At 41.5% G+C, this 6,928-nt stretch overlaps 1 pseudogene across 1 annotated transcript; it reads left to right on the plus strand.

Moving 5' to 3' along the window:
- The first annotated feature begins 1,666 nt into the window (after positions 1 to 1,666).
- On the plus strand, positions 1,667 to 3,147 carry LOC123842272 (elongation factor 1-alpha 1-like; annotated as a pseudogene). Its single transcript, XR_010410895.1, has one exon. The product of XR_010410895.1 is annotated as an elongation factor 1-alpha 1-like (transcript).
- The last annotated feature ends 3,781 nt before the right edge of the window (positions 3,148 to 6,928 follow it).

The following is a 6,928-nucleotide window of genomic DNA, read 5'->3' on the forward strand; positions in this document are numbered from 1 at the left end:
AAACAAAACAAAACAAAACAAAACAAAACAGCATTTTTCCTTCTTACATTGAAGGGATAAGAAAGAATGGGGCACCTGGGTGGCTCAGTCGGTTAAACGTCCCACTCTTGATTCTGGCTCAGGTCATGATCTCAGGGTTGTGAGGTCGAGCCCCACATCGCGCTCCATGCAGGGCATGGAGCCTGCTTAAGATTCTCTCTCTCCCTCTCCTTCTGCCACTCACTCCTCCCAGTCCACCCCCCTCTTAAAAAAAAAAAAAGGAGAAGAAAGAATTAACATTTTGGGAACTTAGTATGTGCTGTCACTATGCCAGATATTTATCTACATAGTTTGTGGAGAAGAGCAATTAGAAGCAAGAGGCTTGGCAAACAAAGCATTTGCAATTCCATAATCTTAGATCTGTGCTTACTCATAGGCTCAGGAATCTATGTTGTTCCCCCCCCCCCCCCCCCCCGCCCCATGTGCTATAAAATTCTGTCTCTCTCATTAGAAAGTGTGTGGACCTATTGGGGAAGTCCACAGATAGTTTATTTTGTAATATTCTCTGCTTTATTGGAGGAAATGCTGTTTAAATAGACTATAAGGTGCTTCTTAAACTGGGGCAAGCATTCTCTTGCGGGTGTGAAACCACAGAATAAATAGATACATCTTCCCGGCATGTGAATATTTACTCCTAGCTACAGATACTTCTAGTTAAAGAGGGTGACCTAAAGCCATCTGATTGCTACTTTCCTCCCTGAAACACATAAAAACAATAAAACAAACAAAAACAACACCCTCCCCACCAAATCTGCAAAGAATATAAATCAGAGAAGAAAACTCTGTTTTTAAAAAATTATGAAGAACTATCAGCCAAATATAGTGAACTTTGGATCAAATATGAGAGACCACTGAGAGCCCAAGTAAACCTTCTCAGACCTTGACTGAAATAGATTCTAGAAACATAGATGTCAAGAGTCCAGAAGGCTTATTCAGTGATCTTTTGATTAAGGTTAATAGACACAGGGGCAGGGGAAGGCTATAGAAGTGAGGAATGTTCCTGTGGAGTCCAAGTTCCACACCCAAGGTCAGTTCCCATTCTACACCCTAAGACTCCATGGGAGTGGTGCATAAAGGAGAGCCACATGGGCTAGCTATCCCAGTTACCTGCCACCTAGATTCATAGCTAAGGGAGATTGAAAAAGGTAAGGTTCATTTTCTGTCAAAAAATGAAAAAGGAAAGCTAATATTATCAGAAGCTGTAATTTAAGGTCTTTCTCTGTAAACCAGGCCAGCCTTGTGAATGTCTGCGCCCAGACATGGAAAGACATCATTGAAAGCTGCAGATTTCCCTAGCTCAAATAATCACAAAAATAAATGTATAATTACAAACAGTGACAAAATTACAGAGTGCTATGACAGTGTATAATAAGGGATCAGCATCATCTGTGACTGGGAAACTTTCCCTGAGAAAGCAGTTTGGGTTGAGAGCTGATGTATGAGTCAGTGAGGCAAATGGAGGAGAACATTCTTATCAGAGGGACTAGCAAATTCAAAATATTTGTGGCAGGTGAGAGCATTCTGTGGGTGAGAAACAGAGAAGGCAAATGTGCCTGGGTTACGGAGAAAGGGAGTGGGATGGAGAGAGGAGAATGAGAGGTGAGACCAGAGGAAAAGAGGGTAAAATAGCTTTTTCGCAACGGGCTTGCCACCAGAACACAGGTGTGGTGAAAACCACTGCTCAACCTAAACCAAAATGGGAAAGGAAAAGACTCACATCAACATCGTCGTCACTGGACACGTAGATTCGGGCAAGTCTACCACTACTGGTCATCTGATCTACAAATGTGGTGGGATCGACAAAAGAACTATCGAAAAATTTGAGAAGGAGGCTGTTGAGGTGGGAAAGGGCTCCTTCAAGTATGCCTGGGTCTTGGATAAACTGAAAGCTGAACGTGAACGTGGTATCACCATTGATATCTCCCTGTGGAAATTCGAGACCAGCAAGTATTATGTGACCATCATTGATGCCCCAGGACACAGAGACTTTATCGAAAACATGATTCCAGGCACATCTCAGGCTGACTGTGCTGTCCTGATTGTTGCTGCTGGTGTCGGTGAATTTGAAGCCAGTATCTCCAAGAATGGACAGACCCGTGAGCAAGCCCTTCTGGCTTACACAGTGGGTATAAAACAACTAATTGTTGGTGTTAACAAGATGGATTCCCCTGAGCCACCCTACAGCCAGAAGAGATATGAGGAAATCGTTAAGGAAGTCAGCACCTACGTTAAGAAAATTGGCTACAACCCTGACACAGTAGCATTTGTGCCAATTTCTGGTTGGAATGGTGACAACATGCTGGAGCCAAGCGCTAACATGCCTTGGTTCAAGGGATGGAAAGTCACCCGTAAAGATGGGAATGCCAGTGGAACCGCACTGCTTGAAGCTCTGGATTGCATTCTGCCACCAACTCGTCCAACTGGCAAGCCTTTGCGTCTGCCTCTCCAGGACGTCTACAAAATTGGTGGTATTGGTACTGTCCCTGTGGGCCGAGTCGAGACTGGTGTTCTTAAACCTGGCATGGTGGTCACCTTTGCTCCGGTCAATGTTACAGCTGAAGTGAAGTCTGTTGAAATGCACCATGAAGCTTTGAGTGAGGCTCTTCCTGGGGACAGTGTGGGGTTCAGTGTCAAGAACGTATCTGTCAAAGATGTTCGTTGTGGCAATGTGGCTGGTGACAGCAAAAATGACCCACCATGGAAGCAGCTGGCTTCACGGCTCAGGTGCTTATCCTGAACCATCCAGGCCAAATCAGTGCTGGATATGCCCCTGTGCTGGATGTTCACACAGCTCACATTGCTTGCAAGTTTGTTGAGCTGAAGGGGTAGATTGTCGTTCTGGAAAAAAGCTGGAAGATGGTCCCAAGTTCTTGAAATCTGGTGATGCTGCCATTGTTGATATGGTTCCTGGCAAGCCTATGTGTGATGAGAGCTTCTCTGACTATCCTACTCTGGGACGTTTTGCTGTTCGTGACATGAGACAGACGGTTGCTGTGGGTGTCATCAAAGCAGTGGACAAGAAAGCAGCTGGAGCTGGCAAGGTCACCGAGTCTGCCCAGAAAGCTCAGAAGGCTAAATGAATATTATCCCCAATACCTGCCACCCCAGTCTTAATCAGTGGTTGAAGAACAGTCTCAGAACTGTTTGTGTCAATTGGCCATTTAAGTTTAATAGTAAAAGACTGGTTAATGATAACAATGCATTGTAAAACCTTCAGAAGGAAAGGGGAATGTTTTGTGGACCATTTGTTTTTTTGTGTGTGTGTGGTAGTTTTATTAGTTTTTAAAATCAGTACTTTTTAATGGAAACAACTTGACCAAAAATCTGTCACAGAATTTTGAGACCCATTAAAACAAAAGTTTAATGAGAAAAAAAAAAAAGAGAAGAGGGTAAACTATGTAGGACTTTAGTGTTCTCCTTACTGAATCCTAAGAGCAACGAGAAGCAATTGAAAGGTTTTAATCAGAGTTGTGACATGATTAGATTTGCACTTTAAAATGACTGTAACAAAACAATTGATTTGGGAGCAAAGGAGAGTGCAAATATAAGAACCCAGTTAGGAGGCTATTGTAATAAAACAGGTCATATGTGATGATACTTCAGACAAGGGATGTGACAGGGAAGATGGAAGTAAATGGGCAAATGGGAGTTTTTGTGAAATATACGGGAGGCCCACAGACCTAACCTGGTGATGAATTAATTGGATTTTGGGACATGTGTGACAGAAACCCCTAGTTGTCCCCAGTATCTACGTTTCTTTTCTTCCTTCTAGAGATAGTACCACCTACCCCACCCTGACTTTGAACCCTATTCGTGACCACCTAGCTAGAGTCTGCATTGGTCAAGCTCCCTTTTAGTTGGATGTGATTATGGACTAAATTTGGACCAACATCCGGGTCCTTTCCTAAAATACAAAGCTGCTTGCCCTGGACTCGAACATGGATGTGGTGCTGATGATCCAATTTCCACTTATGCAGACTTAAACATCAACTTAAGGGCTGGCAGAAGATAGGAAAAACTTAGGTTCTTCAGTGACCTTGTGGAGCAGAGTCTCCCCCCTTGGCTCGATTCTACTCACTTTGCATTTTTATGCATGATGGAGATCATTTCCTATCCTGGTTGAGTCACTGTATTTTTGGAATGCTTTGTTTCAGCAACTTAGCCTAATTATTCCAGGTGGTGGGAGAGGACTGAACTGGATGAATGGTAATGTCATTCACTGAGATGGGAAGCATTCATTATCTCTTTCAGCTTTGAGTCATTTACATATGTGATTAAATATTATTTTGTATCTTAATTTGAGTAATTGATAAAAATACTTCAAAACTCGATGCCTCTTCCTGGGTTGTTACAGATTCATTCTTTTTGTAAGGTTAAGCTTTGCCAATTATAATTTTATCTAATTGTGCTATCACTCAGCTCATATTTCTCAAGCTATTCAGGGATGATGTAAAGCAAAACTGACTTAAGGAACCCTAGATATATTTATTTTGATACACTTGAACTGATTTATCAATTTGGTTAAACAAACAACAAAGGCAGACAAGGCAAGAAAAATTCCAATAAAGAGGAGGAGAGAAAGGAAAGAGAAAGTGAGGTAAACTTAGCTTGAATTTATTTTTAAGTTTACCTCTAGAAGTCATCACCTTCATTTTTCTTCTTTTTTTAATTTAAATTCAATTAGCCAACATATAGTACATCATTAGTTTCAGATATAGAGTTCAGTTATTCATTAGCTGCATATAACACACAGTGGTCAGTCAGAGAAAGACAATTATATGTTTTCACTCATATGTGGAATATAAGAAACAGCACAGAGGATCATAGGGGAAGGGAGGGAAAACTGAATGGGAAGAAATCAGAGAGGGAGACAAACAATGAGAGACTCTGAACTCTAGGAAACAAACTGAGGGGTGCGGAGGGGAGGTGGGTGGGGGGGATAGGGTAACTGGGTGATGTGATGACCACCTTCATTTTTTTTAAAATTTTTTTTTATTCTTATGTTAATCCCCATACATTACATCATTAGTTTTAGATGAAGTGTTCCATGATTCATTGTTTGTGCATAACACCCAGTGCTCCATGCAGAATGTGCCCTCCTCAATACCCACCACCAGGCTAACCCATCCTCCCACCCCCCTCCCCTCCAGAACCCTGTTTGTTTTTCAGAGTCCATTGTCTCTCATGGTTCGTCTACCCCTCCGATTTCCCCCCCTTCATTCTTCCCCTCCCGCTACCTTCTTCTTCTTCTTTTTTTTTTTTCTTAACATATATTGCATTATTTGTTTCAGAGGTACAGATCTGAGATTCAACAGTCTTGCACAATTCACAGCGCTTACCAGAGCACATACCCTCCCCAGTGTCTATCACCCAGTCACCCCATCCCTCCCACCCCACCCCCCACTCCAGCAACCCTCAGTTTGTTTCCTGCAATTAAGAATTCCTCATATCAGTGAGATCATATGATACATGTCTTTCTCTGACTTATTTCACTCAACATAATACCCTCTAGTTCCATCCACGTCGTTGCAAATGGCAAGATCTCATTCCTTTTGATGGCTGCATAATATTCCATTGTATATATTCATTTTTTTTTAAGACTTTATTTATTTGACAGAGATTGACAGTGAGACAGGGAACACTAGCAGGGGGAGTGGGAGAGGGAGAGCAGGCTTCCCACTGAGCGGGGAGCCCGATGCGGGGCTCGATCCCAGGACCCGGGATCATGACCTGAGCTGAAGGCAGACGCTTAACGACTGAGCCACCCAGGCGCCCCCACCTTCATTTTTAAGAAAGGTTTATATGCTCTGTACTTAATAGTCTACTGAATAATTTTGTTTGGATCAGTATTCAGAATCTATCTTCTTTCCTTTTGAAAATCAGGACAGCCACCCCACATACAGACTTCCAGCATCTCAAGATTACTAAAAAAATATTTCTATCAAAACACTTCCTATATTATTTACCCTGAGACATAATTATTACATTATCAAAGTATCAGAAGGTATTCAAACCACTATGTTGTATATCTGAAAGTAATAAAATATTGCATGTGAATTATACTTAGATAAAATACTTATATAAACAAAGTAGTAGGAGGTAAAGCAATAATTTCAATATTCAAAAATTTCAATAATTATGAAAATTATTCCTACTCTACAAAATCTATATTAAATTCACTTGGAATTTTATGAAATTTTCCTCCAGGTTCAAAGAAATCAATGAAAGATCTCAATAGCCCCTCTAATAATGTTGATAAAAAGAACATTTTATAGCTCCTGTTTCAATAATTCTAATTACCCATAAAGAACTTATTCATAGAGAATTCTTTGGAAGTAAATTAGGGCAGCTGTTTTTATTTAACAGAATTATTAAGTAACAGGTCTCTATACTAATCAGAGACCAAATAAGGAATCTGCTCTGAATTTTCTAATGTCCAGTCCAGGGTACCTTCTATAGGACTGTGCTGGGTTTGGCCAGCAAACCCTGAGGTGGTGAATGAAAAGATTACTCCAGACACCTAAATAGGAGAAAGAAGAGGGTGAAGAGACCAGTCGCTCTAGTGGTGAAAGGTCCCGAGCCGGATTTAGTCTCCACTTTTATTACAAGTCTTATCTATACATCAAGTAAGAGCAGAAAAATAGAAAGGAATGTTAGACTTTCATAATCAAGACAGACATATGGGGCAAGGCATGATTGAAGCAAGCGGTGTTTGTGACCTGTGTGCAGGCTAAGGGTATGATGAATACGTGACCATCAGGTGAGAGTGTTCTCATCTAAGTTAAACATTTACTCCCTAGGTGAGAGCATTGAACCACAGGAAGGATCTGGCTGCTTTAGCTCAGAGACTTTAAAGGAGACCCAGCGTTCCAGGCACTCCTCCTTTGCT

The sequence above is a fragment of the Mirounga angustirostris genome, unplaced genomic scaffold, assembly GCF_029215605.1.
Source record: "Mirounga angustirostris isolate CCGP_5_RB_7025 unplaced genomic scaffold, mMirAng1.0.hap1 SCAF_4, whole genome shotgun sequence".
Classification (NCBI taxonomy): Eukaryota; Metazoa; Chordata; class Mammalia; order Carnivora; family Phocidae; genus Mirounga; species Mirounga angustirostris.